A 26,832-nucleotide genomic window follows, 5' to 3' on the forward strand; every position below is an offset into this window, starting at 1 on the left:
CCCCTGAACCACCCTTTTAATTCTTTGGATTCAGGTCTTTCATGGAAACTCAGCTTCAAATGTGGGCAGTACCTCGAAAAGAATGTATAAAAATCCAGCCTGCCTGGGAATACCCACTCCTCCAGACTGACATCCATCTATCAAGACATTCTAATCTTGCAAAACCCTTCATAAGAGCCAGCAACTATTTGCATCAGGGCTAAGGAGAAGAATCAGCAAGAAAACTAGTATTGTGATCCCCTAAATAGTTTTACATCATTGTAAGATTGTCATATCCCTCAATAAACACAATGTTTGGGGTTACTCTATGTTATCTTTTTTTATATATGTTTAAATAATGTAAACGTTTTTGAAAAATAAACTTTGATTATTGTGTATATTTTTTTTTCTAAATTAGCCATCAAGTGTTTTAACCTGCTATTTTGCTATCAACCCCCTGAAGAAGCGGTCTTATCTGTGAAACGTGTCTGGGAACAAGTGTTGATGTCTATGTTGTTGTGATGATATGGTGATCACATTATGTCTATATGCTTATGTTTTTAAAGAAGATATTGCTTGTATGTTTTAAATATTTTTTACTTAAATTAAAAATTATATTTTTAGGACTATATATGACAGGAATTCACATTTTTTCCTTCTGTGCTGAGAAGGTCTATCCCAAACTAAGGAGAAGAATGCTGAGGCAGTATGAGAATGTGATGATTTTTTTTTTTTTTTTACGTACAACACCCTGTCGTCTATCCTGCCAGTTTTGCCAAGTAATTTGCTTGGATTTCACAGGCTTGGAGAACAAAGATAGCATATTTAGTAATAGGATATTTAGTAGGTGGGATTAAAATCTAGCATAACATAAAAATACAACAACAATAAAAACCTCCTCAATACCTTTTTACCCATACAGTTAACCTACCTGTCTTTTTGCCAAAGTAATGTCTTCAAGAAACTCTCTCTATTTTACAGTACAATAGAGCTGAAGGCAGCAATATAACATATCTAATTTAATTCAGTAACTTTATTTGTCACTGCAGTGTCCCTGGTCTGTTTACACAGAAATTAGAGACTTATCTTCTACTCATTGTACATCAAAGAAATAATCCAACAGTAGGGATCTATGTACATATCCAGCCAGTTTAGCCTCTGTGAAAAAAATGAAACTAGTCAGTCTAAACATTTATGTACTTATTAGAAAAAAGAAATATATTATTCAAGAAGTAATAATGATGTGTTAAATCTATAGGAATAAAGGTAACTATTACACTATAGTTCTGTTTTACCATAACCTCTCGTATACATAAATTACAGAATGGTAGGGAACTTCTTGCCAGAATCACTGTTATTCACTAGGCAGTTTGAGGTTTGTATTTGCCAGACACTAGAGGAATTTCTAAGGTGTATAGCCATTTTCAAAAAAATATAAACACAAAATCAATATATGGATTGGGTTATTTTCTCCTTATATATTTTATGCTGTGAACCCCTATTGCTCTATTCACGGTGAGGAAAGTATTCAAAATATACCTAAAGCAATCATAAAAGTTTTAAAATCCCTATATATGCTTGTGGCAAGAACATGTTCAATCCAAGACTGACTATCCCCACTTCAGAAGTGAACTGATTCAAAAGACTGAGAATGATTTAATCTAAGAATGCTAAACCACTGTTTTCTTGAAACAGCTTTCACACAGCTCGTAGGCTGATTTATGTTGTACACACTGATTCAAACCATTGTTCCTGTGTATCTTCTCTAGATTACATTCCTCATGGATATTTGTCGAAACAATCTGTTCTTTTTTTGTAAGGACAAAAATAAAATGCCACTGTTAAATTCCCATTCTAGATTTTACAATAAACACAAATTGGTTTCATGTTGGATTTTTAGATAACGACACTCCAGAGAAACATACATTGAGAACTGCAACTAACTTTTAGAGGTAATATTGCAGGGAACTATAAGATTTGAGAGCTCACAGATCAGACACAGGGGCATGTTTATAGATGCTGGCATGGGAACAATGCAGAGTCATTGTGGTGAAATTAAATAATAAGATAGATTGTGCTATGTTCTTGCAAAACTAAGACCTTATCCAAAAGATAATTATTATATATGAGCTTGTTCCAAATTCAATTTCAAAGTTACAGGGCAAACCTTTAGATAAAGTTCTATCAATAAATCGATCCATTTATATACATATTCTACCTATCCAGGTTTGCACGGGGACCTTTACGATCCAGTAGGTGTTAGCTAATATCATTTACCATTACAGTGCAATAAAAATTTTATAGCAAACATTTACATAAATTACTGTAATGGAATGATACTGTATGGTACATGACTGTTGTAGTACAATGTGCTACTTTGATAACACATTAGGCTCAATTAACTAAAAGGTTTAGTTATAAAAAATTCCGCCCAAGTTTTATCCAAAATGTACACTTGGATTCAAATAAATAATATATGAATCCTGAGTAAAAGTTGATTCCTATTTTTTCAGTTGATTCTAATGCGATAAATCTGGAAACATTGGGTAAAATCTGGATAAATCTATGAGGAAAAGAGACCGTCTAAAAGTTATTTCAAGCCCATTGAAGGTATTTCAAAATCATTCATTAGTTTATCTCATAAAATAATTCTCTCTAAAATATGTTCAAATGATAGGCATATAAATTTGCTGTTTTTTCTTATTCTTTTATTCCTGAAATTGACTTTTTTATAGCTCAATATTTTATCCTATAAGTCAGGGAGTCATCATGCATGTTTTATTTGCTTTTATGGTAGCTATTTGAGCCACAGAAGGATAATTCATTTTTATAGCCTGAGATGATCATTTGCGATAATCTTGGGTGAAAATCTAATATCAGTACAGCTGTCACCCCTACAACATTTTGCCATGGTAAGATGGCCACTGCCGTTTCCTAATAGAGAGGATACAGCAGGGTGCCTCCCATAAGTTCTACCCCATGCCTTTTTCATAAAACAGAGCAGCACTGTCTATACAAAGTCCATTTGGTCTATTCTTACTGAGCCTTAGGGCCCTTCCTGACTGCTATTTTATCTTATCTTATCTTATCTTATCTATCTATCTATCTATCTATCTATCTATCTATCTATCTATCTATCTATCTATCCATCTATCCTCTCCTTGCACACATGTGGACACCACTCATCACTGTCTTACCCTAAGGTCACCATGTAAAGTATTTATTTACTTTAAATATTTACTTAGCTGTTTACCTGGAGTTTAAATTAAAGTAGACACAAATTTCCCAAAAAGTACAAAATTAGCAACTTATACACTTGATCAACTCTAATACATACCATAGATAAAAGAATAATACAAAATTATAAAGATTGCACCTGGAAAGGCAGGCTTCAAAGCGGAATAAACCTTTTAAAATAAAAGAAGCCCATTATTGCAGAAGGGACAGGCAATGTCCCTTCTGCAATAAAATAAATGTACCTGTCTGATTGTCATTTTTTTTCGTTTACACCCACTTGTCTTCACTTCATAACAAGCCCCACCATCTTCACTCGATCTTCTTCTAGGTGTCAGATCTTCAGCAATCTTGTTAGGCCGGGCTAGGATTCAGATGTGCAGGGGTTTATTCAGTTCTGGCAGCCCCGGGGGATGACGCTATACCCCGCATATCGCAGTATCCCACGCTGAGGTGCACATGCCCAGCTCAGTGTACTCTATAAATAATATTTGAAACAGGCTGGTAAGTATGTTTTATTGTAGAAGGGACATCGAGTACCTATGCCTGGTACAGCTAAGAAACAGGAATTTTCAGTACAGCAAAGGCTGCCTCTATTACTTCCATCAGCAGCTATATTTTAAATCCCCAAACCAGGCTCTGTGCCTCTCTCAGTTGCCTCACCTTTTCCCCATGTTGCCTCCCTGCCTATTGTTTATGCCCTTTACATTTTATCTTATATAATCTCTGGTTAGTTGATGCCACATGTTCTTTTTCCTTTGGCCTAATTTTTGAACGATGCAGTCCTTTCAGATGTAAAGAAAAGCAATGATTTGACAATGCCACCAAAGGAGTGGGGCCATGACACTCGCACTGCTTGTGTTTTATCTGCCAGGTTGAATGATGCTTGGTGCCATTCAACCTGGAAGACTGAGGACATCTTGTGGTGAGAAGGGGTACAGCTGGGGAGAACTCTATTCTGAAGATGAGTTTTGCAGCCTGAGCTGCTTTTCTTTTACTTTTGTAATTTCAGGGGGACCCTTTTAAAAGTGCAAATTTCACTTTAGGTGTGACTGTTTTCTGCTTATGTAGAAAGAATTAGTATAATTTGTATTAGGTATATGAAGAATACGAAGATGGATGGTTATTAATTTTTAATATTGTATTTGTTTGGATGTTTATTAATTTTTAATATTGTATTTGTGTATTAAGACTGCACATTATTTAACAAGTGTAAAGCAATCTTCATATAGCAAATATTTGACATTTATGCAATTTTCTGTGTGCTGTTAACAGATATTTTTCTATAAAATGAAGTATTCCACTCGTTGTGCTTTTCCTACACATTATACGTACACTGTCTTTATTTTACATATACTCATTTCTAATAAGTTCTTGAAAGTCTTGTCTTTTCATCCTTGAATATTTTTTTGAGCTCCTTACTTATACAGAAGGTGGCAATGTAAAAAGCAATGATATGCAGTCATTCTTAGCAAGAAATCAGATTTCACCTTTTCTCTGTTTTGAGCAATCAGAAAAATGTGTTATGACTTCTGTGGCTGATTGATGTTCCTGCACATTCACCCTTGCCTTTATAAACAGACCTAAATAGTTTGGTATCCACTCTATTGTTATATAAGGGTCAAAAACATTTTTTGATGCCCAAGTTTACTGCTGTGAACCATTGAAATGTCAGGAAATCCTCATTTCCATATTTCTGTTACTTATACTGAATTATAAGCATGTGATATGCTTCAGTTTGATAATGAGGGTCATACATAGTTGAATCATTATGTGTTTTTTTATTTGATGCGATGTTCACATAAGCACTTTTTAATACATTTTAAAAAAGTGCATAATTATGTTCTTTAGATGTTCAGTTAATTTCTGTGTTCTAGAAACAGATATTTATTAATCAGTATGCTTTCATTAACAAGTATTGAGTGGTTGCAGTGTGAATTTATTATTAGCTTTTTAGGCCCCATCAAAAGGCTGTGGGGACCTCATCCAATATCTGCCCCTTTACGTATCATATTGGTGCACATTAGTTCTCTACAGTAGTAGATAACCTAGGGCTTATACACACTATTCTATCCCTCACAGTGGTCATGTGAAACATTCACATTATGACCAAGACTGGTGGATATACATAGAGGTGTCGGCACACCTTATCAGTATCTATCCTAAATACAATAGTCATGTCATGTAATGTAGGTACTCTTATGATGTTGATCAGGTATTCTACCTACCTTGATAATGTTGGTCATGTAATACAGGTACCCTAACGATGCAGGTCGTGTATCATAACTACACTGATGACATTCATCATGTATTACAACTACCATGATGATGTTGGACATGTAATGTGGCTACCCTGATATGACATTGGTCATGTGACTACTCTGATGATGTTGATCAGGTATCATATCTACCTTGATAATGTTGGTAATGTAATACATGTATCCTGATGACATTGGTCAGGTTTTACTACCCTTATTTAGTTCATGCATTATAATTACCCTGATGACTTGTATCATGTAATATAGATACCCTGTTTACATTAGTCATGTAATGTAACTACTCTGCTGACACTTATCAGGTAAAATAAGTACCCTGGTGAAGGTAGTTGTGTACTGTAGCTATCCTGATGACATTCGATGTGTAATGCAACTATTCAGATGACAATGCAGGTTCCTTAATGACGTTTGTCATGTATTATAAATAGCCCAATAATGGTTGTGTATTATAATTACCCTGATGTTGATCAGGTATTTTACCCACATTGATAATGTTGGTTATGTAAAACAGATACCCTGATGATGTAGGTCATATATTTTAACTACCGTGGTGAAGTTGTTCATGTATTATAACTACACTGATGATGTTGACCAGGTAGTATTATAACTACCCTGATGATGTTGGCCATGTATTAAAAACTACCCTGATTATGTTAATCATGTATTTTACCTGACCCAGATCTTTGTCAAATATTAAAACTACTTTCATACCTTCCTTGATAATGTTGGTCTTTTAATGTAACTACTACTAAAGAAAAGAAGACGTAGATATCGCTGTGAAACATATAGAGGACCATATGGGGCTTTAGATTTGGTTATGGATTGGATTTGTTTGTTTGTTTGTTTGTTTGTTTTGAAGTGGGGTATAATAAAAAGTATACTTTTACTAAGGTTTATGTTGGGCATATCTATTGTATCTATGAATGTGTTAATAATGTGCAAAAATGGTACAAATTGTTTTTAGTTAATTAATTCAATAAATGGTTTTAATGTTTATAGACCTTTGTCACATATATTTTCAATGCCTTTCTTTAAGAATTGCTCATTGTGGCATCTTTATAAACTTCGGGCTGGACTTTGAAGGACAAACTCCTGTTTTTTATATATATAATAAAACAACCCTAAGTCCGCCACCCATTGCCATGTAACTTATGATTATACAACGTATAACCAGAGTTAATAAATAAACAGCCTCAAATTACCAGCAAAAGTTTGCCCAAATTATGTCAAGCAACACCTTATGGCTGGTATATGGTTATAAAGTATTATTTTATATTATGTACATTTTCTGATTTTTATATAAAATAGGCAGCACAAGTTTCTTCTCATCAAAGTAAAATACATTTTTAAACAAAGAGAACAACCTTGCAACTTTATTGCCTCGTCTATGTGGCACAGAAAATGCAGAATTCGCTGGTAATAGAATCTGGAGCCCAGCAACAATTTCATCAACAGCAGAACTCATTGGAGGCAGTTACAGGACCCAGATCTGCCAACAGTTTAATGTATCTGTAACTGCTGCATCTATGCCAAAACTATTGCAATATAGAGAGAAAAAAAAATGAACAAATCAAAGCACAAAAAAGAATAAAAGAAGAACAAGCACTATCATATAACAAATATGCACAAATGGGCAGAAGATTAGATATAAAATATTAGCAAATTGATAATTCTTCTTTAATTTAAACCTGTCATTTTCTAATGCCTGTGCTTCATGGATTATGCCCTGTCATTATTTTGGCAATGTAATGAAAAAGATTTGTGCTGTATTTGAAAATGCAAAAGATGGCTAGAAGTAGATGTGATGTATATTTTAGGAGAGACACAGGCTGTGGCAGCATATTCTGTAGATCAAATGGCAGTTAATGAGTTAAGCAGTAGGCAGTGCTGTGGGCCTTTGAATATAGTGCAGCTGAGTGGAGCTGCAGCAAGGAGAGATCTGGATAGAGATGTTAACTAAAGGAGATCACAGAGCCTTACAGCACTGCTAGAGCCCATCACTGGCTACTATTTCAGAGACTGAGGGAGACCTCTCTCCACCTGATTTATGGATGATGTCAGTTTAGAGGGACTCCCCCTTTTCAGCAATGCAGGACTGGAAAGAATGGACAGCTATTCCATGAAACCCAAACCTGGAGATTTCTAGGAGGGCTTTCTGCAGACTTGCTGCTTTCACATCCTCTTGTGAGATTAGACTTACTCCCAGACACAAACTGCTGAAGCTGCTGTATAGACATAGCTGCTCAGCCCCAGAACAAGGCACCAAGAGGCAGATGGCAGGCAATGGACATCCCCTGCCATTCACCTCTGATCTGATGCAGCAAGGGCTGGACATGCCTCTGGACACTGGACATTGCTAGCTGGGAGTTGAGCATCGCATCAGCAGACAGGTAAGGGCAAAGATAATGTTACTTTACTACCCTGGCTAATTAAAACTCTAAATGATTTATTAACATATTGTACTAATCAGAAATGTTACCCACAAGTGATCACTGCCAAAGCCAGAACATCACATTACTGTACAAGTAACTTTGCTAGTTAGGCTTGCTGGGTAAACTTTATCACCCATATAATTAAAGGTATAGCCTGATGCCAATGTTGCCAAGGGCTTTTACCCCTTAGTAGATGGTATTGGTTTAGTAGATGATGGAGGAGAAGGATGCTGTGTAGTTTCTATTCATATCCATAAGGCTGTGGTATATTAATATCTAGTGAATCTAGAGCCTGAACAATTGCCTGTACCTGTCACAGGACATGATGCTGGGAGATGAAAGCCTCTTAAGGCTTTACAACTTCAAGGTAATATAGAAATATCAGACAGTGGATCAAACTGGTCCTTATGAAAGCAAATGCTTGCAGGGTCATTCCTTGAGATCAGGAGATTCCTGCCTGAAATACCTGCTCTGCTATTTATATGATAAGTGAAATGAATTTGGAGTGGCAAGTTTCAGGATGGTTAGCTCCATGGCAATTGATGCAGTGTCATATAGGAAAGCAGATGTCTGGACCACAGGTGAGCAGGGCAACCAGTGAGACCAGTTCAATCCTTACAAGCAAGAGTTTGTCTTGCACACACCAGCACACATCAATGTGCAGATTGCTGCTTAATGCACGAGTGCTTTCCATAAATCTGTGCTTCTAGCTGATCCTTGCTAGAAACTGTTCTTGAATTGTTTTATGTATTCTTGCATGCTGAAAATTTCATTCTCACTGACAAACCATTTTTGTCATTTCAACATTGATGTTATATATTGAATTGAACTTATGTGCTGTCAGTGTTCCCTATCTCATTCTTATATTGGCTTCAATTAATATTTATCAAAAGACAAGAATGGCATCTCAATACTTTCTTAGCTTAATTTTTAAAGTTTGCATATAACCTCTCTCTATGTTTTGCACGTAGTAAAAATTAATAGGGCTTAGGTGCCATGGTGAAGTGTGCTAGCATCTGCCATGATACATATAATGTGTTTAAATTAGAAATTGGGTTTTTGAGTTCTTGTTACACCTTAGCCTAGGTGTGGAAATCATTTTACAGATTACGTGGGATGGAATGAGAGCTTATTCAAATACAATATAAGTTCTAAAATTATTTTTGTCTTATGTTATTGCCAATGCAATGTGAAAAACAGGCATTGTGATAGCCTCTGCTGAGTAGCAAAACTTCTCTACAGATTTAATAATTGGTCAAATAGGACATCATTTCATATCCATGAGTCACACTGCACCTGCAAGTGTTAACTGGTTTGGTGGACAACTGGTCTGGAAATGAATGGGTTACAATTGGTTACATTGGTTTCATGGATTTTAGCTATAGTATTCTAGCACTAAGTAGATTATTGGTATAATATACCATGGATTACTGGTGATATACCATATTATGACAAGGTTTAGTCAGTCGGGCATGTTCATTAATAATAACTGCATATGAAGAGTTAGTGTCCCACATTTTATATGGAAGTAAATCTATCCTGCCACTTTTAATCCTTATATGCTGTTCTATAAATCCTGTTCTATAAATCCGTATGTCAGTAAGTTTAATTATTTACAGTCCTGTATTTCTAATGACAGATGTTGAGCCATTTCTCTATAAACATTGCAAAATATTAATTTATGAGCTTTGCTATGTAATGTTAGGGACAGCATTGAAAGTCACGCTATTTCTAATTGGCTTCAAATTTTTATGAAATGTTCCTCTGCTGGTGAGTTAACAGCATTACGGGTTGTGATTAGACGCTACAATGTCTGAACAAGAACATTATCATCACAGATCAAACCCAAATCATTAAAAAGCACTTGTAACTGACAGCTGTCACAATGTCATGTTGATAAAGCTTTACTTGGCATTCATTACTATTGCTCATTACTCTGACAATGTTACAGATCAGGCTGTGCAATACAGTTGCTATTACTGGAAGTTGGTGAAGATTGCTTGGTGTTTGGGCATTGTGGAGCATGGAAGATCATATAAAAAGGTGATGATAGGGTTGAATGTAATGATCTCCACTGGTTTGACAGGTTTGGATATGTTCGTGATTGGCCTAACCATAATCTAGCATGATTGGATCTGTTTAAAGATTTGATGACCTTTACCATAAAATTTAATAGTTGGGGATAGGTGATGCAATCTGCACAATATCAACTTGAATGTCATTGCCCTTTTATTGTGGGTTTAGTTGGCATTAAAGTCTAAAAGATTCTTTAAATATATGTTAATAACAGACTAAACTGCTACAAATATTTATTCCTGATTACACTTTTGTTGGGTATAATATAATGACTGCAGTTTAATATGCAATGTTGAACAGTAGCATTTGTATTGTGAAACATAAATACTTTGTGTCATCCATAGTGCCTGCTTAGTGACGGTTTGGGGTGGGGTTTAGGAAATGACATTTTCCTCAATTTTTTTTATATTTTATATGAGTGAGGGAATTAATGTGGGGGAACATCTTCTTTTAGGCAATTGTCACCAGAGCATGTATACCCATTGGAGTTCTAACATATATTCCATTGATGCAAAATATTGGATTTTCCCTTACTTTCAGCCTTGAAGAGCATTGTCACCAGGACTATTAGAGAGTTAATCTCCCTAGCACGGCCAGAGGCCGCAATAAAACCTATTTGATGTTTTAGATCCTTATCACTATTCAAAATATAGTTTTTGGCTTTAAATATTGTTTAAAGGAGTCCTGTACTGACAGGACATGAATATTTTTTGTAGGGCTTCCATTCATTTTTGAGTTTAGAGGATCTGACTTCATTAGCTGCATGCTTGTTCTGGGTCAGTGACTAAAGAGACATTGTGTATGGACTCTTTGAAGAACTATTCTGAGATTTAGTCCTGTGTCAATTACAAGTAGTCTAACCAAAAAAAAGGAAAGTAGCTGGTGACTGTTCCATAACTATGAGTGAACAAATCCTAACCTATGCCTATTAAAAAAAGTTGTGGAGTAGACTTGGCAAAGATACCAATTAAGGTAGGGATAGTCTTAACTAACTGGGACCAAATTCTGGGGAGGCTTCCACAGCCGTAGTTGACATGGAGGAGGGTACCTATTTGATCACAATTTTTCCAGCATGACAGGGAGCAATCAGTTATGTTTTTAGAAAATTGATTGAAGACTCGTAAAGTTGAAGTATATTTTGTTAACAATTTTCCCAATGGTTGGCACACTGCAACGACTAATAGTTATATTTTATCGCCTAAATATATCAATCTGTGGAAAAGTTCCTAGTTCTCCATCCCACTTACTAAACAGAGTTTATTTACCAAATTAATTTTCATGCTTGTATTTTTATGTACTCAATTTATATTTTTGAATCTAATAAACATAACAATGTTAAGGCCTATTCTCATTTTACTAAGTGCATTGCATTTTCTAAATCATTGACATTTGTGTTGTGTTTGCAGACTATTCATATGTGCACACTGTACCACATTTTCAAAGTGCGTTGCATGGGTTTGCATGGGAGATTGCATTAACAGTGAATTGAAACCCTGTGCACCAACCCATGTGCTGTGCATTACTGTGTGTTGCAGTAATACCATGCGCCAGTGTGAACAGGCCCTTAATGTAGGAAGTGAAAGAGTTGTTTTTTGGAAATTATTTTTAAGGATGGATTATTTTTGGATCTGTCGACATACCTAGCTTGTACAGCTGGACAGGAAGTTTTTTTTTTCTAGATCATGGGTTTGGATGGGAAGTCTCTATTCATGGCAATGATTGCATTGAAGACCTACCAGAAAAGCACAAATGCATTCACTTGTGATAAAAGTGGGCTTGGTGGAAGTCCAGGGCCATCTTTAGGGCAACTCTCAGAGTATAGTATGTTGTGATGAGAGTGAAGGAGATGTATGAGTAGAATCAAGCTCATTTCCATTTAAGTTAATGGTCGAAGCTGTGCAGTGACATTTCAAAGCTAAATCATTATTGTAGCTATGAATGCATGATAACATACAACAGGGGACTATTCAATTCTGCAAATACTGTGATGACTGTAAAGCACAGACTGAAGTCTGAGAAGCACTGTCCATGCAAATTATAAGGCTGTTGATTCTAGACCTAATAAAATAAAAAACTAATCTGCTTAACATTTTTTAATGGAACAGCTCAGTGGTACCTTATTGAATTAATACCTATTCAGACATCTCAAATCTTCTGGCAAATACCAAATATGTCAGAATGGGCATACTACTGGCCTGTTGCTGTTTTTCCTCATTTGGATGATTTTTCCATTATATATGTGATATTATGCGGAAGAATACATGTCTGTAGACCATAAATTGAGCCTGAATACGTAGTTGATGGGTATGATGAAAACTTTCCACATATACACTTTTCATAAGTTAAAGTATGTAAGAAACCAAATCTTTTTGTTTTAAACTACCATTGCAGTAAGTCCCTAACATTACAAATATTGTAATGTTACCTTTGATCTTTCCTTAGCAACACTTAAAGTGCACCTATCATATGATAAATATGTATGGTGGCCTTACCAACTTCTACTTTTGAGAATGTCTTTTTCTTGGCTTTCCTGCTGATGGGGTGAATTCTGTCCTTTGTGCCAATGACCCATGACAGGTATAGAGATAAGGAATTCTGTCATTCTTCTGACACATATTTACAGCATCAGTTTTCCAAGTCTGTGACTCAACACACTATAGCAGTCATACACATCCAGGTAAGTGGCAGCCAGAGGTAGAGGACGCTTATACCAGTGACTTTTAATAAATTAATTTAAAACATTTTTTATTTTTTAAACATGCTGAAATAATTTAAAAGTTTAATTTCTGACATCTTAATAATAAATAATATTAAATAATAAAAATGATAAGCCCGACTTTAATTTTATTATTAAAGTGTATCTAAAGGCAAACCTTTTTTTATTTAAATTTTAGATTGAATGGTTGTAAGTTAGGCCCCTCTGTCAGTGCCATTATTGTACTCACTAGTAGATTTATTCTCTATTTCTCCTAAGGACCATTGTCATTGGGACTGAAAGTCAGAGCAAATGTTAACAGAACAAAATAGAGAAACAAAATCTTCCTAGGGGGAGACTTGTCCTAGTGATAACTGTTCCATAGGGGACGTACCTCATTTTTTGAGAGATTTCCTCCCACTTCCTGAGGTGTCAGGACAAAATTTCCTTACGGAGGACAAACAAAAACTTACAGGTGTTTAAACTATTGGCTATGCTAACCAAAAGAAAAGAAAATAAAGAAAAAAAACCTCACCACAATTTTTATATTTAAATAATTTCCACATTGTTGCTACTGGATCTGTGATCTATTTTTACTAACAAATAAAAATTTAGGCAACCACATACAGTTTTCATATAAACCGGCCCATTCATTTGATTGCTGTCATAATATACAGCCACAGTCCAATCCAATGATTTTCAACATTTGCAAAACAAAAATGGTGTCATCAGTCTGCAGCAAATGCAGCATGGTTTGCAGGATTGGCTTCTGGAGAAAGAAGGGTACAGGTGTTAAATATTGACACTAGGCATGCTTTAGGACCCTCTTACACCTGTACTCCTGTATTGCTTGGCAACCCACTTGCTGTGGTGCCATTTATTGGCTGTGGCTCAGTGACTAGTAATTCTTACAGCACTAGGATTCCTGGTTGTATATTCTCCTCATGTTTGCATGGGTTTACTCCCAAGGAAAACACAGGGACTTTAGTATGGACTGCAAATTGAGTGCTCTGCGTAATATGCCAGTGCTATCTATCTATCTATCTATCTATCTATCTATCTATCTATCTATCTATCTATCTATCTATCTATTTATATGTGTGTATATATATATGTGTGTATGTGTTTTAATATAGCATAAAAGTATTCTAATGTATAAATATAATACACATACGGCTAATTATACGAGATCTGCAGCTGTTCATGCCGGCAGATATGTGGAGCAGCTCGGGAATGATTCACAGGGTGACACTGGCAGCCCCCGTGTGATTACGTGAGCTTGTTACACCATTGATAGAAGTCTGTTTTTTTTTTTTAATTTTATTTACAGGCTGGGGGTCCAATTCAATATAGGTAACAATTGAATCTTACTGTCAGTGGGAAGGAGCATCTTTAACTCCTATATGTACAGTCACACATGGAGGGGCATAGGTAGGAAAGGTTATTACATGCAGTACAGTGAACAAAACACACATTTAGGGAGCTCGGCAACCTAAATATAACAAAAAATCTGCTAATCACTCTTCCAGAGACCAAGGCACACATAGGACAGGTGAAAGGGAAATAAGCAATAAACACATGCAGAGATAGAGGCGCGCATAAAGCATGGCAATAAAAGTGTACAGACAGAACCAGAAAGCAGAGTATAAGAGAGACCACAAATAATAGGATGAGAATACATTGAGTACTTTTTTTTAGAGAAGTGAATGATTAATGATGTAGAATTTGTTAGTGTGTACAAAGAAGTGTTTTTCTTTCCCTTTATCTTATTTTTTCATATTAGATTACACTGTAGATGTAAACAAAAGGAAATTGCAATGCTTCAAACCCAGGATGTATGGCTTATGAACAGGAAAACACACAATAGTAACTCTAGGATATGTGATTCCCTGAATAGGAGAGTAAAGTGAAACCACCATATAGGATGAAGGTGAGAGGGCATCACTTCTTCACAACCAGCAAACTATACTCCACTCTTATCCTTTCACCTCTATACTCATTCCTGGAGTGCAATATCCAGTCTGAGACGTGAGAAACCATATCCTTATAGTTTTAAATAATGTAAAGGAAGGAATACAATATCTTTATTATAACCAAGCAAATGGCACCAATAGTTTGTTTCATATTTAGGCTGAACACCAAGCAAATATAAAAACAATTATGTTTTGTAATAACATCAATAAATAAACTTTTTTCAGTTCAAGTAATGTGACTGAATGTGACTGGGGGCACTTAGAGCCAATCAGGCTTTGTTGTATACACATGTGATAACAGCAACCATGCTGACTGGATGAGAGAGCAGAAAGATAACTACCCAGTGTTATAGAGCTCATACACTATCCAGTTAGTGGAGTGAGGACTTGATCATGACAGAGCTGTGCTGTGCCAGGTGTAGCTAGGCTATATAGCATGGAAGGGGTACATGTAAAAAAAAAATGGCTGTACATAATAGCACATTTTTGGCAGTTTTCACATATGCATTCTATCTGTGAATTTAGCTGTTTGCCTGGAGTTCATATTTTGTGTGTTAGATGCACCATGCTTTTCTTACATGCCATTGTGTCTGTTCACATAGGCTGTTCTCATCAACCACATCATCTCAGTAGATGTCCTGCTTCTTCTGTTTATCTTAAATGTTTTCTTACTTAATTTGTTGTTTGTACGTGTTTTACCCTAAGCATTAATTTATCCCTATACAGGCATAAAACCAACCAAGTAAGAACAGAAGAAATTATTTAAATTTTATTTGTACAGTTACACTTTTCTAAGTATAAAAATCATATAAACTAAAGCTGTGATAGAAAAATCCTTACCATGCTGAAAGTGCACTTATGCTTCTCAGTTTCCATTTGACTAGGAACTACTTGGTGCATAATTGTCTGTGGAGACATGTTTTTATATGCATATAATTCAGACCTGCAAAGCTGTACTCTAACCTGGTTATATTTGGTCAGGCCATAAAATGGTAACTTATTGAAACTCCAGATGTGACACTTGCAAAAACAGCTGCTTTGGTTCCTGTGTCAGGTACTTGTCACTGACTTTTCTAGAATCATTTGCAATATTCTTTGACAATTTAATTTCAAGGCCATTGCAACAGATGTAGCCATAAAGTCTAAATGTGTACTTTGCAGCTGGTGAAAATCATGAGTCACTGTTGCATGCTTCTTACTGGATCATTAATGTAATGTCCCTAATATCACTTGACACCTGAACAAAGTGATTGGCATTTTCTGGACTGAAACAAACCTTCAAGAGAGATAATAAACTAAAAGTTAGTGTAATATTTTACTTAAAGCTGTCAAATCAAATAGACCCCTTTCTGAAAGTACACACTTGGTGGATAGTTCTTGAAACTAATGATAAACTGTATTTTTGGTGGAAAATTTTAAATTTTTGGGTTGTTACTAATTCAAGCTTGTTAAGCTGCATTATCCAAATAGAATAAATGGGAAACACATGTCTGCAATCCATAGATAGCCCACTTCAATAGATAATTGTAGCAACTGCAGATATTTATAGGGTATAGGGTAGATGCTGCATATGCTTGCTCTCGGCTTTATAAAAACCATAACTAACCAGGTGTTGACACTCATACAGATTAAAAAACCCAATCCAATAGAGAAATAATTTACTCCTGGATCTGCAGGTAAGTCACACATATGGCTAAATGTCAGTAATATGTTTCCATGCAAAAGATTTCAAGACTCCCTGCCTTTCTTTCAGAGCAATTTGGCTGTATTATAATCATTGCTGATAACATTATCTTTTTATTGGTTAAATAGTATGCATTTCAACATTATTTTCACTGTTAATTTAAAATTCTAAGCTCATTTTTACAAGCAGAGAAATTCGGTCTTACGTTGGTTGTCAATAGAGAACTGCCTTCTTACGCTGTTGGTCAATAGAGAGCTGTTCTCTTACATTCATGGTTAATGAAGAAATATAAATTGGTAGTCTTTGAAGAAGTGCCTCTTTTCCATGGTGGCTGGTGAAGAAATCCCCTTCTCCAATATGGTTGGTGGAGCAATTACTTTGGTTTGTGAATAATTCCCTCATTTTTTTAGTGATCAGAAGAGAAATACCCCCTTACATTTAAGTAAATACCCCCTTACATTTAAGATTGGTGGATAAATGCACCATTGCATTGGTGGCCAGAGGAGAATTGCCCAATTACATTGGTTGTTAATGGAGAGATTACCCTTTACATGATTAGTAGAGAATTGTCCTTTTATATGTTGATTAGTGGAGAAGTGGTCAGTGGCAAAAGGGTCTCTTTTCATTGATGACAAGCTGGAGATACCTTAGAGTCTTACTCAAATAAAAAATATTATGAAATACAATACTGAATTTCCAAATCTAGCTGGATTTCCCTACCAATCCGACTGAATTTATTCCAGTTTCAATTTTTTCTGTTATGAACACTTCTACTTATGATAACTAATGAATTAGTGGGCCATAGAATAACACTAGAGATAATAGTAGTATAGTATTCCTTGATAAAATAAGAAACATTCATCTTCATTGAGCTTATCACCTGTCTTGGCGAGAGGCTTATTTGATAGGGAAAGCTTTGTAATAGTGTTTGTTGTTTGCTTCCTGCTTCACTTACATTCCTTTTAGGCCATAGCTTTATGAGCAAACTGATTTGTATGGAGGGCAACAGGGAGAGGGCAAATGTCAGCATTATTAGGAAGTGTTGATACCTGATCAGAATAGCATGGGATTTGGTGCATAGACCTGAAAGCTTTAGAAGGTATGTGCTTGTATGTGAACTTTTGTTTGTTTGTTTGTCATTCATTGTTTGTTCTTGGGATGGTACTTTATCCCATACACTTTAGCTAACTGTAAGATATTTTTAATATGTTTTAGAATAGTAGGGAAAGAAATTAATACCATAGTTTACTATATAATTTTCATGTTACTCTGCATATAAGTGCATTCATAATTCCTACTAAACTAATCCTATGAATACCAATACATGGGACACATGTTCACTAGACAATATATCATTAGCAACATCTCATTTGCTTTAAAGCCATTAAAATACAAACATGCCTATTCTGCATCAACAGAATTGAGCAAATGTATCCTAGAAAAATATCTCTCTGCAGACAATTTGTGGCAGGAACAGATATATCACACATGGGGGAAAAAAATCAATTCTGGAAATAAATGAAAATCTGTACACTGGAAATAGAAAGACAGAATACATACCAGACAGAATATATTCTGCAAGTAAAAATACAGCTGGAAGGCAACAGACAGAGAGCATATGGCAGAGTAAGTTTTCAGAAAATAATCTTAAAGTTCAATAACACTCTATGTAAAGGAAGAAGCAGTTCTGGAATGGCACTGACAAAATAAGGGTATAATCAGTATTTTAGGTTTGAAGAGAGATATAAACCTTTCATGAATAATGCTGCTAGTCTGCAGATAAAAGAATGCAATTGATTTTCAACAAGTCAAATGTGTCTTTCACCCAGAACAGAGGATGTCTTTATTCCCACACATTTATCTCCGCATTTACTTGGGAGTGGGAATGCGGTATGTGTGCAGGGCCGTCCTGTGTCCTAGTTTTAGGCCTTGTAATGTGACTTTTACTATGCTAAAAAAGTGTATGGAACCTAAAATCTGTTTTTAGTATGTTTCTTATCTAGAAATCCTGACAATGCCAAACCGCATCTTCAAAGTTACCAGTGTTGTCAGGCTGTCATGTGAGCTCTTTCAGTTGGCCATTGGGTTGCTTATCAGGTCTATCAGACAGTGAGCCAACTAAAGGAGTTTGCATGGCAGGCTAAAAAAAACTGTGAGGCTTAGGGTTATCAGCCTGCAACAAGTAAAAAAACTTTTTTTCTAATTCAGAAATAAAATCCGTTGACAGGCCACCTTTTCATGATGGAAGAGACTATAAAGTCTATTGTTTCCAAAATGTTACTTCTGACCTGTCTACAGTGTACAGTAAGCCATATGTGTGCAGCTCAGAGTATGGTTTTAACACAATTCTGTGCTGGAACAATGTAACTATTGTGCCTATGCGCTAGTATTATGTCAACCCCATTTAGATAATACATGAGCTGAAGACTCTGAATCCCGAAGAAGATAGTCACAATAAATTCTTCCATGGGGTCCCAAGTTTATTTTTTCTAGAAGGTTTAGGAAAAATGTAAGGATTGAAGCATGACGGCATTGTAATGTTATCAGAAAGCTATGTACACCACCCTGACGACCATTCAATCTGTCATGGCCTATCTGCATTATAGGGTGTAATTTTTAATATACTACACAATGATAATGGAAAGGTTTCCTATAGTTGTTCTATGTAGTTTTCTAAATGTTACATAGATTTTGCTATAACTCACAGATTCTGTTGAGTTAGCTATTCATTTTCATGTAATTCCATTTATTCCAAGTGTATAGCTTTTATACTGCATTATGTCATGAAACCCATAGGAATATGTGATCAATATTTTTTTTTAAATGCTGCATCCAATTTATAAAGGTCAAAATTATCAGGTCATCAATGCTTACTACTGATTTGTGGTCAATTTAGGGAAATGTGTACCCAAGCATTAAATGAAAAATTTGAAATGATGGCATTGGTTTGGATTTGGATGTAGAATTGAATATTAGGGTGGCTTCAGCTGTGGTGAAGTACAAATCTATTGACCACACATGATGTATCTGATTGTAAAAGTGAGTGAGGTTGGGGTAGGTAATATTCATGGGATAAGATACAATATTTCTGTTATATGTATCATAAAGCTGGTTTCACATCTGATTCACAATCTGATTGTACAATCTCATTTTCTCATATCTCAAATTCACCAAGTGCAATTATGTACTGCAAAGGTGTACCCAATCTAACTAATTAGCCAATAGGCCCTGTACATTGGATATTATGAGGGAAATTGCACAGATTACTTAGAGTAATGTGTGATTTAACCTAATGTGTACCCAAATTCAAAAGAAAATAGCCATAAACCGATTTCTGACAAAATTCTTTTTTGGGATCTATCTTTCTCCAAAAAGACATATATAATCCAAAGAAATATTTGGCACCCCTACTACTTACTTACTTATTGAAGGGAACATAGGCATTGGCTTCTATACTGTTGCATGTCACCCCAAAGAAGTGATTAGTAATAACTGTGTTTTAGAAGACATGTAAAAATGTTAGTTGTGTTCCTTCATACGGCTATATATCTGCAGGCACTGTGCCCCTAAGGTTTGGTGATATCACTACTGTGCTGCTCACTATTTATCTTGCCTGAGACATGAGGAGGCAAAGCCCTGCAAATACAGTAGAGCAAAGCATGGCAAGTCCTCATGTAGGGAATCATCAGCTGCACCAATGAATAGCTGCTAATTAGTTCTCAGTATCTTCCTTTTTTGAGGCACAACTTACATCTTTACCTGTAGGCGAAAACCTTATTAGGTTAACAAAATATCCTAAAGCTTGGTTGGTAAATATGCTTGATAAACTCTGCAATCAGATTTTAAAGTGGCCAACTTTACATACCTCTTAACACTTAGTATGGCATTCTCCTGAATTTTTTGGCAAATGTTTGATCAATATCATTGGAAAATGCTGATACTGTGCTGTCAGTTTGTAACAAATGTGGCCAACATATTGCTTTAATTACTTCTTAAATCCTTTCTTACAAATATGTTCCTTATTTCCTGGTATTTTCACTTTTGGGCCATAGAAGACCATACAATGTGGTTTTAATGTGTATGTCTAGCCTAATACACAAATAGCACTGAAATCAGATAGTAGAACATTACATATGTAAATTAAATACATTCAAACTTCAGTTATAGGTAGCTGCTTATGAAACAAACTGAACAACTTTGCAGCATGCACACAAAGGAATGATGTGAGACCAGACCAGAAAGAGCAGGGGGGCAGAGAGAGCCACACAAGTGTAAAAGTAGCTAGGTACTGCCAGACAGTTGCAGGAGTTACATGCTGCCTGACTGATCCCAGCCGTGGTTTAGAAATAAAGATGAGTGGGGGTATAAAGGTTTCCTTGAGCGGTGAATACTTTTGGATGCACCTTTCATTTGATGCTGGGATAGTTTTGCCACCACTATTGGGCATTTTTTAAACTGACAACCAGTTGAAGAAGGCATTTCTTCCACTGACCAATATTATAAGGAGATGCCTCCTTTAGTGACCACCAAAGTGAACTAAATACTACTGTAAGAGAACATCTCTTTTTTGACCATAATTGTGGGGTAGTACTATACCGACCAATAAAGTAAGAGCTTGTTTGTATGGGCTGTTGTTTGCTTTAGAACAACATTGTCTTTATTTTAAATCAATAATAATGTACACGCAACAAGCAAGGCACCTTAAGGGAGGTCAAGTGTATGTCACAAGGAACTCAGAAGCATCTCATACTGATCTCAAATGCAAAGTGTATGCAGCTAAAGTCACATTGCATTTACCCATCTATATAAACCCTGAATACGTTCCACAGTGATAGTAAAAAAAAATAGTAAGTGTGAAAAAAAATAGAGGATGAGCGATAAGAGATTGTACACATTAAACAGCCTAGAGAAATGTTTGAAAGAAGAGTTTGTTTTGCGTACAGATTTTTTTTAGAATTCTAAATGAGTGTAAACTGTAAGCTACTAACCCTTTCTAGGAAGGAAACTGAATAGAACATTACAAACACAAGCACACACACCGTATAATGCTTTCATGAGTGACAGTTCTGTTAATTGATGTTCTTTTCCATCATAGAGCTATTCTTAAGGGATCACAAGTGACAGAAATGCACTCCAAATTGCTGAAATAGTCTGTTTTTCTATTTGATTAAAAGGTAGCGCTGGGGCTAGGAGATGGGAAGCTAGCCCAACAACCCAGCTTGAAGAATATCAGCCAGAATTTATATTTAATAATATCGGATATTCATACAAAAGTCAAATCTTATTTTTAGGTGAATGTGGTTGTATGTCATTTTTTTTTTCATCAGTGGATGTTACCACTGGGAATGGAATTCAGGCTAAAAAAATATTAACACCAAGTGGGTGGGTAAAGAAATACGTGAAATACGTGTGTTGAGTGACATTTTAAAAATAAAAATGTTTCCAGCCGCAAGCACCTTGCTTGGTTATTAGGTTTATGACAAAGAGAGTTAGAGTAAGACTCACAACAGAAATTCAAATTGTAATTATAATTGAAGTCTTGTGACTAAGTACAATTAGTTTTCCTATTTAATGTACAGCGCTGCGTAATATGTTGGCGCTATATAAATCCTGTTTATTAATAATAATAATAATAATAATAATAATAATAGTTGGAAATAGGTCAAGGAACCATTATGTTGCTTTGGATGTGAACAAAGCACTTACTGGTTGGTATACTGCTGATGACTCCTTGTTTGTATTTGTTAATTTCTTTGAACTAACTGTTCAGAGAATTTGGTGGCTTTGCTTGTGGTGAACAGTTGGGCCGGTTGTGTTTCCCTAGTAGCAGTAGGACTGTGTATGTAAATATGAACATTTGATATAAGGTAGTGGTAGTGATCTACGGGCTGCCATCTCATTCATTCTCTGTAGGCTGGCACGAGTGGGGACGTTTAGTGTCTCAACAAAGAAAGCAGCTCCAAGATGTGAGGAAAAAGTAATCACAGTCTCACAGTCAGTTTGAATGTAACCCAAAAGTAAATTCACAATATGCAGTCTTCATTACTACTGCCATCACTAATGTATCGACAACATGGCTTCCACTAGACAAGAAAAGACATTGATGCCGTGGTATGGCTGTGAAATATTTATTTTAAAACAACTGAGCTTTCAGAGAATAAAGTGAATTCCTATTTACCAATTTCTTTCTTCCTGAATGTCTGGGTTTATGTATGTTGTCCAAGTATTGGAAGCAGAAGAGATGAGAATTCTTCCCCCATCTACATTACACACAGTACATACATCATTAGTTGGTTTCAGGCGATTCATATTTTAAGTAGACCTGTCACCACCTATCGAAGGGGTCTACTTTTTTGTTATGTTGGGTATAATGCTTTATCCCTGGGTGTAAATAGTCAAACATGATCGTCTGATCAGTCCTTGAGCATTCAGAACATGATATGTTTTGTGAGGATACGAAAAAGATTTAAAAATAATTTGGGGACCGTAAGTCTCCTATTTGCAGATTTGTTTTATATTTCCTATTTTCCAAGAACGTTTATTCATGTTTAAGCCTTTATTCTTGGTGGAAAATTCGGAGATTATAGTGTATTTTTGTGCATTGTTAGCTATTTATGTAATCAAAAATATGCTTTGATTGAAATTTGTTGAAGCATTATGGAAAAGAAAAAAATCACTTTACAGCTTTCAGAAAATATAGGGTTGGATAGAGTAGGAAAAATGGAGACTTGGCTTGTGAGCCATTTTCAGTATCTATTTTTAAACAAGCAAAGAATTAAGATCAGACCTGTGTCTAAACATCCAAGGGGGCTGTTTATAGACAGGAAATGTTTTTTTGTCGGATCTCTTGTATGCAGGTAGTGCTTAGTAAAGAGGAACTGTTTTCGTTGAAACTATTCCTGTTTTCTCCCTTGACCCAAAATTATAGTTGTTGACTTATTTTATTCCTTTAGGCTCATGACTGTGAAGACATTCTAGTATAAGCAGACAGGGGGTAATAAGAAGTCAGGGGAATATGTTTCTGCTATGATTTATATACTGTCAATATTCTAGCTTTACCTATTGAGCAACATATACAATAGCCTGTTAAACATGTAAAGTGAGGTGAGAGCTCCATCTGTTGATTAGATTTGAAATGCAATACATACTTCATACATACATATTTATCAGATTTTAAAACATAAATGAAAGTACAGATTTACAAATTCATTACACAATTCCTTTAATAAACTTTCACCAGAGTAGCAGCTACATCTCCCTTTGCGGAGACTCCTCATTCCCCTCTCTATACCATATACATGCACTTTGTTAAACTGAACATGCATGTATGTTTATTTAATAACTATTTAGACAATGCCTGGCACGTCTGATTACTCATCACATGCCGTTGGTCAGCCCGTGGGTATAGAAAAAAAATCACCACATTTATATTATTTACATGGTTTGCAGCCTGGGCTGAAGACACACACACACAGAAATTCCCATCTGTATAGCAAGTCAATGATATATTAGAAACAGTTAGAAAAAAACAGAACCAATGAGTAAATTCAATCAGGTATATTTAATCACCTTCCCAGTTGCTCACCATGCCACATAGTTGCCGTCTGTGATCAATGGTAATCATTTTGATTAGTTCAGCATAAAACAGCTGTTGTTGTTGTTGTCAGGGATAACATTTGTGGACAGGCACAAGTGAGGAGATTAAAAAATATCAAAGATTTATTAATCAATCAAATGCCTATCCATCCATATCAGCACAGTAAGTCTGTGTTTACGAATGAGATGTGTTTGGTACAACTAGGACCCTCTCTGAATCAGGCCATCCCTCCAAACTAAGTGCTTTACAAATGATTCCGAGACCCAAGTGGGAAAAGGTGTTATGGTCAGATGTGGCCAAAATCAAACAATTCATCATACAAAATATCTACAGTTCACCATACGTTCCATAAAGCATGGCAGGGTAGAATTCTGTTTTGCGGTGTTACTCTGAAGCAGGGTCACTCTTCAGGATAGAAGGAAATACGGATAGGGCAAAATTTCATCAAATCTTGAGGAAAACCTGCTGGAAGTTCTCAATGGGAAGAAGGATCACCAACATGACAGTGACCCGACACACACTGCATAACTGAGCACACAGTGGCTGAAAGAAATTAAGTGAATGTTCTTGTGTGCCCTAGTCAGAGACAATACCTATATCCTACTGAAAATTTGTGTAATGACTTGCAGTTTACCAACGGTTTGAAAGAGCTTTGAAACAGCTTGATTTCTAAAATAAACAGGGGAATATTGTATAGTGTAAATGTGCAGAGCTGGGGAAACATCCCAAGAGACTTATCGTTGTAAATCAAAGCAAAAGATGGTACCACAAAATACTAACACGCGGTGATTATCAGTCTCAGTGATTGTGGTTTTTATTTTTTCTGAACTGTTGCTAAAATATGTTTCCCCTAAATGTTATACCGGTAAGTCACATTGAGTAAATATGGCAGGAAAAATGTTGTTTTCTGTCTTTATTCAGGCTGTAAAGCAACAGAATGTGAATATTTTGAAGGAGATGAATCTTTTGTTTAAATTAGAACTTCCATTCCTAAACCAAAAATAAATCTTATATTTTATATGACCAATTTACTTATTAGCCATATTAGATTAGTGCTTAGAATTGGATGATTCATTCAGATAAGATGGGTAGAGATTCATGACCACTAAAGAGTGCTTCATCAGATGCTATTGACCTTCAGTATGATGCTGCAAATACTGCTGTATGGGTAGAGTTAAGTATGTCTCCGCAAAGAAAGTCCATTCAACAAATATATATGTGTTTCTACCCAAATATGTTCTCCCACCATCAACATGCTAAACTGCACACTGATTACCTATACGCAGATACCATGTAAAGGTACACTCCAATCTTGCAAAAATAGAAAATAGCATATTTGTTCATCCAGTCATACCATACATACCCATTCGTATATGTGATAAAAAAAAGCAGATGACTATACATAAATCAGATAAGGCTACATAATACAGGCTGTATGAAGTACCCTCTCACTGTAAAGCGCTCTTTGGGTATTTATTGCAGTGGGTTACGTAGGAAAAAATAAATTAAAAAATTATTTTGGCAATAGTGCTATGTTTTCTAAATAGTTGTAGTAGCTTTTGGAATTTTTGCTGTATACTTTTTGACGTTAGTAACATTAGTTACGGCGTTCATTGGATAGCTTATAGATAACTGGTTTCATCTGTCCTTTAAATTGTGTATTGTGCGCAGTAATAAAGCTTGACTGAGTAAAAGGCTGCTGAAACTGAATCACATTTTTTTTTTTGCTTCAGGGCCCACTAGTGAGTATTCCTCTCTTTCAAACTAGCAGTGTCAGGATGCATTTGGGTTTTATTAGAAGAACAAGGCAAATTGTCCTATTTTATATTGTTTGAGTTAACGGGCTGCATTGGTGTGCTGACAAAAAAAGGCATGTTGCAACAACTATAGCACATAAAATATATTGCAAGAAAAAAAATCCACAATAGCTTGGCAAAGCACAAGGTAGAAATAAATCCCAGCGCATGCACATTATGTACAGACTAATGCATGTGTTGTTGTGTTAATAAGCCATGGAAGCCTATTTTGTGTTGTCAAAGCTTTTCATGTATAGAAAATGTTGGTATCAGACAGCTTTTTCACCCAGTGTACTTTCTGCATTTTGTTTCCAAGAGAACATAACTGACATTTTCCTAATTAAAAAAAGTGCCAACTGATATGAAACATAAATAAGAAAGTGTAATATACGTACCCTACTTGAAATAACAGTAGCAGCAGAAATGTAACAATAAGTGTTCACAACATAGCAGGTATCTACAAAAGTGGCATTGTTTACTCCAAAGAACAATTATTTCAGGTTTTCAGGTATCCACACTGCTATCAGCATGCTTTGAGGGCAGCTAAAACCCTACTACAAAAAAAGTAATGACTAAAAAGTGCTTATACCAAGACCATGGGAAACCAGATCACTGAAATCAAAATAAAAGAAATTCTGTCTGTCCTTGTCTGTCCATCTGTTTGAAGTACAATAGAGGCACCTCTGGCATAAAAACAAGTGGATCTTAAATGAAGCAGTTTTATTGTGTAGTTCTGGTTTATTGAACTTTCTGTTATGTTGTATTGTCAGTGAAGAATGCTTGCTTGACTTGTATATTTTTTTTCTTTTACAATATCAATTGTAAAGTGTGCAGTATTACAAAAATTGTAAATCTGAATAAGTAAATAATTTAAACATTATTGCAAATTCATGATTCATTAATGGATAATTATTGACAAATGTTCTTCCTGGTGGCAAGTATATGTTATTAAGAAAACAGCTATATCCCTTTTATTTCTTGGCTTATGTAGTAATTTATCCTGGTGCAAACATTGCATCACATTTGTATTTTCCTAGAAAGCTTATTATGTATGTAATAAAAAGCATGTAATAAGATGCCTGTGAAAATG

At 35.5% G+C, this 26,832-nt stretch overlaps 1 protein-coding gene across 2 annotated transcripts in view; it reads left to right on the forward strand.

Moving 5' to 3' along the window:
* The first annotated feature begins 7,429 nt into the window (after positions 1-7,429).
* WSCD2 (WSC domain containing 2) overlaps positions 7,430-26,832 on the forward strand; it is a 167,829-nt gene continuing 148,426 nt past the window's right edge. Inside the window, exon 1 of one of the 2 annotated variants that reach the window (XM_072415931.1) lies at positions 7,430-7,879. The gene's annotated coding sequence lies outside the window, so the exon portion shown is untranslated. The remainder of the gene's footprint in view (positions 7,880-26,832) is intronic. The other variant, XM_072415929.1, reaches the window with a different exon arrangement.

The sequence above is a fragment of the Pyxicephalus adspersus genome, chromosome 6 (assembly GCF_032062135.1).
Source record: "Pyxicephalus adspersus chromosome 6, UCB_Pads_2.0, whole genome shotgun sequence".
Classification (NCBI taxonomy): Eukaryota; Metazoa; Chordata; class Amphibia; order Anura; family Pyxicephalidae; genus Pyxicephalus; species Pyxicephalus adspersus.